Source organism: Herpailurus yagouaroundi, unplaced genomic scaffold, assembly GCF_014898765.1.
Source record: "Herpailurus yagouaroundi ecotype Mexico unplaced genomic scaffold, PumYag 140, whole genome shotgun sequence".
Lineage (NCBI taxonomy): Eukaryota > Metazoa > Chordata > Mammalia > Carnivora > Felidae > Herpailurus > Herpailurus yagouaroundi.
The window spans coordinates 70,053,836-70,062,624 of record NW_024412395.1 but is presented as its reverse complement, the minus strand read 5'-3'; the positions used below and the strand labels follow the sequence as shown (position 1 = coordinate 70,062,624).

Genomic DNA, 8,789 nt, shown 5'->3' with positions numbered 1-8,789 from the left:
GGGGCGCCGGGGCGGCGGCTGTCGGGGCGTCGCGCACCATCTCGGGCCAGTCGCTGGCTCCTCGGGGGCTGCGGCGGGCGGGGCGCGGCCGAGGGATGCGGGCCGATTGGGGCGACCCTCAGCCGCGAACCGAGCGCACCCTCCGGGGCGACCTTTCCTCCTGCTCCTCCACGACCGGGTGCCTCCGCCGCTGGCTACCAGCTGGACCCGCTTCAGGGCTGAGCGCCGAGCACCCGCCGCCAGGTGCAGCGCTCCGCCTCCTGCGGCGGCGGCGGATGCGTCGGCGGCCGCTCCTCCCGGCCTCCCGCCCGCCCCGCCGGCCCCGGGGGACCCCCGGAACCAGCCTTGCCGGGGAAGCGCGCGGGGCTAGGGAAAGCAGACGCAGGTTCTATCCCCGCACCCCAGCCGACCCCACCCCGCCCCGGCTCCCTCCCCAGGCTAGTGATGCAGGCCTCGCTCCCGCGGGAGGGTGCGGGGAGGAGATGGCGGCCTGCTTGGGAAGCTACATCCTTGGCGTTTATTGAGCGCTTATTAAGCGCAGACACAGTGCTGACGCTCTTAGGGAGCTATCTCAGAGCCTCTGGTCCCGAGCGTGGCAGACTGTCCTCAGTTGACCAGGGAGAGAGGAAGGGGGCAGGGGACTGGAGGCAAACGGCGTGGGTTCCTGGACTCGCGGGGGTAGGATACACCGGAGCTACATCAGCGTTTCAAATTGGGAAGGTGTTACCGAGTATCTGGCGCGTTGCTGAAGGAGGTAACCGCGCGTGTCGCACTAAGAACGTAATGCAAGTTGTATTTCTGGTTAGACCCGCTGGGAAGGTGGGGAGAGTGGAGTGGTTGTAAAAGGTAGCATTCCCTCTGTAAGTATTTTTGTGAGCCCGTGATGGGCTCTGGGGGTGCCACATAGCGTTCTCAGGGAGCTTCTGGTCTTGTCCTGGCAATAAACAGCAACGATAATGGCAACTTACATTTATGAACATTTCTAATATATGAAACACTGTTTAAGGGCCATTTAACCTTACCATAGTCCTAAAGGTACAGATAGTACTATTACTTAGAACTGATAAAACCGAGGCTGAAATTTAATGTGACCTATCCAAAAATCACTAAATAAAAGGGAGAGAAGTCTTCTTTCATTTCCAGGATTTAACCACGAAATCCTATTGATGAGAAATGATGAGAAACTTTGGGGTTTGAGGTCCCTATTTAGAGATAAATTAATGAAACAAAATTACGAATGCAAAGTCACTGTAGCCCCTCCTGGACCCCAGGAAGTGTTCTGAAGCCTAAGCGACATTAGCCTCATGATAAACATAGTTGCAGTACTTTTGCAGAAAAGCAAAACAGTTAAAGGCAGTGAATGCTGAAATTTCAAATGAAAGAGATTAGGTGGTTGTTAGAGAATGAGATATTTGGGTCTAGCATGGCCTTTAGACAGCTTCCTACTGCGTTATTGGAACGGACAGCTCACAAAGTATCCAGTTGGTAGCTATCGTGATAGAATTACCATCCTCTTCTGTCTAGCTATTAAAGAAGCAACCTTAAAAAGTGGGGAGAGGAAAGTGAACAGATTCCACATCTAACACCGTTCACGTTCTCTCCTGCATATGGAAGGAGGGGGAAAGGAGAACAGGAACAAATTGTAGGAAAATAGGGTAGTTCTTAAACCAAAGATGCTCAAAGGCAGGTCCATGTTGAAAAGTGAAGCCAAATCATCCTAGAGATGTAAGCTGGTGTTTCTATTTCAAATAGGACTGGATAGCGTCAAGGGTCAGCATAGCAGAAAATCTTGTTTTCATTGGCCCTGTTTGGGCAGGATTTTTTTTTCCTGGCAGCCCCTTCCCTTTTCAGTATAAGATGCACACATGCACCAAAGAAAAGTGATCTGCTACCCTTCATCTCCCTACCCCTGTGGGGTACCGAATGGGTGTGGTGGTTAGCTTCCAAGTGCACTGCCCGGTGGGCTATCCCAGAGGTCCCCGCACAGAAAGGTTCCCCAAATTAAGATGTTGATGTCATATGCTTTTTGAATCAATTTACAATACAGGGTAAGAAACCAGGGGGAAAAGAGAGGGTAGATTAACACACTTAGGATAGGGTACACGTGAGGTGGTATGTTTTATGAAATGTGCCTTTCTCTCCCCTTCTCTCCTTGATTCAGCCTTCCTTGTGTTGTTGGTGGGGTTACGAGGACCATCACTGAGGTGCAACAAGGGGACTTGACAGATAGGAGATGCCTGGTGCCAGAGCCAACATATGCTTTCTGTACTGAGGCACAGGAACCAGGTGCCTGGCCACTGTTCCTGCTCACCATTTAGCCTGACCGGTAGCTGTGGCTTTTAACTGCATTTGTCAGGCAAAGAATAAGTGGAAGCCATGCAGCTATTACCAGTGAGTGGTGATTTTAGCCTTTTTAACCATTTTAATGTATTCTTCCTAATATTGAGTGTCTCATGTGCTTCCTGAAGGTTTACTGCATCAAGAGTATTTGGTGCCTACTTGGACCTTCTATCCTTTCCTCTACGTTCAGTTCACATACATACTATGTACTTTCTCTCACAAACTATTTGCTTCTACTTCAGTTTTATATTTCCCCCTTATAATGTTTGTGTCTCCTATTTCCTTTGGCAGAATTTATTATTCTTAAATAACAAAGCAAACACATCACTATATGTGATAATAATAATAATAGCTAATACAGGACTTACCCTGATGCCAGGCACTTTCCATATATTCATTCATTTAATTCTTACAAGAGTCACATACAAGTAGCTACTGTTATTATCCCATTTTACAAATGAGAAAACCGGTGCCTGTAAAAGTTAAGTGACTTGACCAAGGTCACACCATTAAGTGGTGGAATCCACATGCAAACCAAGGTCATCCAGCTTCAGGGCCCCGGCTTTTAACCAGACCTTCTTCTTCACTTTTAGAAATATTTAGAAATACCTATATTCACATGTGGAGGGTTGGGGGTTTTACATACATGCAAATGGTATCATCTGCTTTTGTCTGTCCACCTGTTAGCATCATTGGACACAACAGTAGTCCCCCTTATCAGCGGTTTTGCTTTCCTGAGTTTCCATTACCCAAGGTCTAACCAAGGTCTGGAAGCACATGATCCTTAATAGTAGCCTATGGTACGTTGCAACGCCTACATCATTCACCTCACTCTGTCTCCTCACTTAGGCATTTTATCATCTCTCATCATCACAAGAAGGGTGAGTACCATCCAATATTTTGAAAGAGACACCACATTCACATAACTTTTATTACAGTATACTGCTCTAATTGTTCCATTTTAGTATTGGTTAATGTTTTTTATCTCTTACTGTGCTTAATTTATGAATTAAACTTTATCACAAATTTGTATGCATCGGAAAAAACAGAGTATAGAGTTTGGTACTATCTGCACTTTTTTTTTTCACCACTTTTTTTTTAAGTTTATTTATTTTGAGAGAGAGGGAGAGTAAGGGAGAGAGAAAACCCTAAGCAGGCTGTGTGCTGTTAGCACAGAGCCAGATATAGGGCTCTATCCCATGAACCGGGAGATCATGACCTGAGCCTAAATCAAGAGTCAGATGCTTAGTTGACTGAGCCACCCAGGGCCCCCATCTGTTTTTCAAGCATCCGTTCAGGGTCTCAAAGTTTATCCCCTGTCGATAAGAGAGGACCTACTGCATTGACTATTCCCTCCTTGAAACTCTCCCTTCCTCTGATTTTTGTGACCCACATCCCCTGGGTTTTTCTTTTCCTCTTTAGCCACTCCCCTTTGTATACAATACCTGTCTTTTGTTCTAGGCCTTTCTTTCTTCTGTTTTTTTGTTTTTGTTTTTGTTTTTGTTTTTTCCCTGTGCTTGCTCTTCCCTATTCTTCTCTCGTGCAGCTTTTCTCCTGAGTGCCAGATCCATGTGGCCAGTTGTCCAGTAGGTTGTTTCACAGGCCCTGAGTCCCACATCAGCCCTTCGTTGGCTTCTGCCCCTCCCCACTCACTCTTACTTGTGGATTCCCAAATGGTCATCCACCCAGTTGTACAGGTGCCTCATACTTGACGCCCCTCTCACCCTTACCCTCATACTCACTGTATTCGTTTCTTATTGCTGCGATACTAAATTACCACACACTTAGCAGATCAAAGCAACACAAATTTACTGTCTTATAGTCTAGAAGTCTGAAGTCCAAAATGGGTGTTACTGAACTAAAATCAAGGTGTCTTCAAGTGTCTTCCATCTGTAGACTTTACAGAAGAACCCTCTGCTTGACCTTTGCAGATTCTCAAGGTTGCTCACATTCCTTGGCTTGTGGAGGGAGCCTTCCTTCCATCTTCAGAGCCTCCCACTCTAACTTCTGCTTCAGTTGTGACATTGCTTCCTGGCTCTGACCTTCCATGCCTCCTTCCTTTAAGGATCCTTGTGATGACACTGGGTTCATCCTGGTAAGCAGGATAGTCTTCTCCTATCAAGAGCCTTAACTTTTTTGTTTTTTGAGTTTTTCTTTAAATTCCAGTTAGTTAACATACAGAGTAATGTTAGCTTCAGGTGTAGGATTTAGTGATTTATCACTGGCATATAGCACCCAGTACAAGTGCCCTCCTTATTACTTATCACCCATTTGGCCCATCCCTCACCCACCTCCCTTCTGGTAACCATCAGTTTCTTCTCTACAGTTAAGAGTCTATTTTTAAGAGCCTTAACTTAATCACATCTGCAAATTCCTTTTGGCCTTGTAAGGTGACATATTCACAGGTTCCTGGGATGAGGACGTTGGCATCCCTCGGGGGCAATGACTTTGCCTGCCACACCCGGTCAACACCAAGCCCTCTGGAGACCATCTTTCAGAATATCTCAGGAATTTGTCTTCTGTGTTCTGTCCCTGTTTTAAGCTCATCCATGAGGTTCTCTCCTCTACCTTATAATCACCATTTATTGGGCCTCTTTGCTTTAATGTGTGCTCTCATCCAATCAGTTTTCCTATTGCGACCCAAATAATGTTTAAAAACATCTGACCTATGTCACTTCTTTTTTTTTTTTTTTTTTAATTTTTTTTTTCAACGTTTATTTATTTTTGGGACAGAGAGAGACAGAGCATGAACGGGGGAGGGGCAGAGAGAGAGGGAGACACAGAATCGGAAACAGGCTCCAGGCTCTGAGCCATCAGCCCAGAGCCCGACACGGGGCTCGAACTCACGGACCGCGAGATCGTGACCTGGCTGAAGTCGGACGCTTAACCGACTGCGCCACCCAGGCGCCCCTGACCTATGTCACTTCTTTGCAGTCCCACGGTGCTGCGTAATACCATGGGAGACCACTCATATTGTGTCAGGCCTCCTGGATGTGCTACCAGCAGACCTTACTCCTCTACTTAAATCCCATCCAAAGTCCCTTGACTATAACAAAGAGATTCAAAATTCTAGTAGTTAAATATGATTAAATTTTTTTTTCTCATGTAACCATCTATAAGTAGGCAGGCCAAGGTTATTAGTGTGTCCCCACCATCCATATAACACATGGATTCCATCTCTCCAAGGTGACTCCTTTAGGTCCCACCATTCCCAGTACATGGGATGGGGAAGCATAAGCCCAGTCACTTAAAGGGAAGCCCCAGTGTTTGTACACATCGTATCCATGCATTTCCCCTTGGCGGAAATGGTCACATATCTACATCTAGGTGCAAAGGAGGGAAGTCTAGTTTAGCTGAGCAGCCATATGCACAGCTAAATTCTATTACTACAAAAGAAACGGTGAGTAGATTTGGGAAGTCAACGAGCAGTCTTGCACAGGCAGGAAAACAAGGTACTATGCAAAAGGAAAATGGAGGGGTATAATTTAGATTGGAGGATATGAAAGTCCTCTGAGGAAGTAGTAATCTAAGACCTGAGGAGAGGGCCGGGAAGAGTTCTGGGCAGACCTTGCCCCACAGAATGGGCAGCTCTGAGGCAGCAAAGAGTTCAGCTTTGGTGTTTATAGCAGCACTTTCAACGATAGCCGAATTATGGAAAGAGCCTAAATGTCCATCAACTGATGAATGAATAAAGAAATTGTGATGTATATACACAATGGAATACTACTTGGCAATGAGAAAGAATGAAATATGGCCTTTTGTAGCATCGTGGATGGAACTGGAGAGTGTGATGCTAAATGAAATAAGTCATACAGAGAAAGACAGATACCATATGGTTTCACTCTTATGTGGATCCTGAGAAACTTAACAGAAGACCATGGGGGAGGGGAAGGAAAAAAAAAGTTAGGGAGAGAGCCAAACCATAAGAGACTCTTAAAAACTGAGAATAAACTGAAGGTTGATGGGGAGTGGGAGGGAGGGGAGGATGGGTGATGGGCATTGAGGAGGGCACCTGTTGGGATGAGCACTGGGTGTTGTATGGAAACCAATTTGACAATAAATTTCATATTAAAAAAAAAAAAAGTGAGTGGGGAGCTAAAGGTAAATGTCAAGAGATTAGGTTGGAAAAGTTGGCCCAGGCAGTTTAGGCAGAAACCTGTGCCTCCTGTTAAGCATTTTGGATTTCAATTTACATTCAATGGGATCCATTGAGGGACATTTAAGAGGTCTGACCTGTACCTTTAAAAGATTCGGAAGTGGCTATTATGTGAAGGATGGGACTGAGAGGACAGAAGAAGTGAGACTCATTTAGAAAACAGCCATTGGTGAGAAGAGAGATTAACAGTAGTTTAGAGCAGAGTGGTAGTGATGGGGCTGGAGAAAGTGGATGGATTTGAGACCGAGTGTTTGGAAATGTATCAGCACACTTGGTGATGTTTTGGGTGTGGGAGGCAAGGGAAAGGAGGCGGCAAGAATGACTCACAAGTTTCTGGCTCACGCAAACTGGGTGGATGGTGATAACCTTTACTGAGAGGGAGAAGACTGTGGGAGGAGCGGGTTGGAGGGAAGAAAAGAAGAGTTCACATTTTGGCATACTGCATTGAGATGCTTGTAAGACATGCAGGTGGAACTGTGAAGTAGGCAATTAAATATATGAGTCTGAAGCTCAAAAGAGAGGGCTGGACTCAGCAGGTATCAGCACTGAGGTGCTGTGTATAATCATGGGAATGAAGGGGATCACCCGGAGAGAGAATATATGCGAGAATCTTTGGAAAGGTCAGTTGGTGTGGGAGGAGGGACAAAGAAGGATCAGCCATAGAAGGAGGAGGAAATTCAGAAGGGTATTGTCACTGAAGCCTAGAGAAGTTTTTTTTAAAGCAGGATTGAGTAGATACCACTCCAGCTTCCTTCCTTCAGATGCCATATAAAAAACATTATATCCCTGTAGACTAGGCTTTTTGCTCTTTAAGGGCTTCATGTACCTGGTGCCTTCTCTAATATGGCACTTACAAAATAGCATTTTAATGACTTGTTTGTCTTCCATGGTGGACCATGAGCTCCTTAAAAACCGGGAACAACATGTCTTGTTCGAGAGTTGTATTATTTGTGTTAGCATAGTAACAGTCAACATATGGTGGTTCAAACACGATGAAAGTGTTTCCCTCCCTTATAAAAGTTTACATAAATAGGTGGCTCAGTGGTGTTGGGGACCAGGAGGTTTATGTTCCTTTGATCTTATTGTTCTGTCACTTTCAACATAAAGCTCTCATCTCATCTCAAACTCCAACATGCCTTCTCCACTCTTCCCATCGTATTCACATTCCAGTCATTGGGAAAGAGAAACAAGAAGGGGAAGGCATGTTCCTTTCTTTTAAGAACACGGCTAGAAGGTACATATTACACTTAAATCCCAGTGGCAGAACTCAGTGTTCAGCCATATCTAGCTGCAAGGAAGCCTGAGAAATATAGTCTTTAGTGGCATATGCACAGATTAAAATTCTATTACCATGACCAGTGGACAGAATAGATACTAGATGCAACTAGCAGCCCTCCCATACCCCTGTTACTGCATCACAGAAGCTGACTCGTAGAATTGGCTTGTGTGAGCATAGAGAAAGGTGGGAGGATAAACACCAAGCTTTGGAGATTGGTGGTCTCATGTGGGAGGAAATGCAAGGGCCATGGAGGGAGAGGTGATAAATATTTGTCAGATAAATGGATGATAATAAATGTATAAATTATAGGTGACAAGTGTGATGAGGTTGGTTCCTTTTTGCTCCCGTTGCCACCATTGCTTCTTTCCTTGGCTTTGGCTTCATGAAGAAAGTGCTATTTATACTAGACTCAAAAGATGGCTGAGGTGCCTGGGTGGCTCGTTTGGTTGAGCGCCCAGCTCTTGGTTCTGGATCAGGTCATGATCTCATCGTTTCATAGTTTCAAGCCTTGTGTCGGGCTCTGTGCTGGCAGTGGCTGCTTGGGATTCTCTCTTTCTCCATCTCTCTCTGCCTCTCCCCAACTCTCACTGTATCTCTCAAAAGGTAAATAATTTAACCCACTTATCTATATGTATCTGTATTTATTTTTTTTTAAGTGGCTTAAAATATAAATAGGAAAGATGGCTAACTTCTAGAAATCCTTTATTCTGGTATCTTTTTGCTTAATTCTCAGAATTTTCCAGGTGGGTAAGCATATCAACCTACAAATAATGATATTGTAGTCTCTTTTCCAATATTTATATCTGTTTTTGAAAATATCATTACATTGACAAAACAATCATAAATACTCATGATGATCAATAGTTGTCCCTTGTGTTATTACTTTTTTTTACTATGAGGGCCCCTCTTGCTTCACTATTGGGAATAAGACTAGCTAGTGCTTTGAGGTATATAATTTTTCATTAGGTTACTAAAATATCCCTCTGTGTATTTATCAAGTTTAAATAAGAGTTT

The 8,789-nt window shown here is 44.7% G+C and overlaps 1 protein-coding gene across 1 annotated transcript in view; it reads left to right on the top strand.

Annotated features, from left to right (window-relative positions):
- Nucleotides 1-8,789, top strand: part of NEMP2 (nuclear envelope integral membrane protein 2) — a 121,803-nt gene that overhangs the window by 109,252 nt on the left and 3,762 nt on the right. The gene's annotated exons all lie outside the window — the stretch shown is intronic.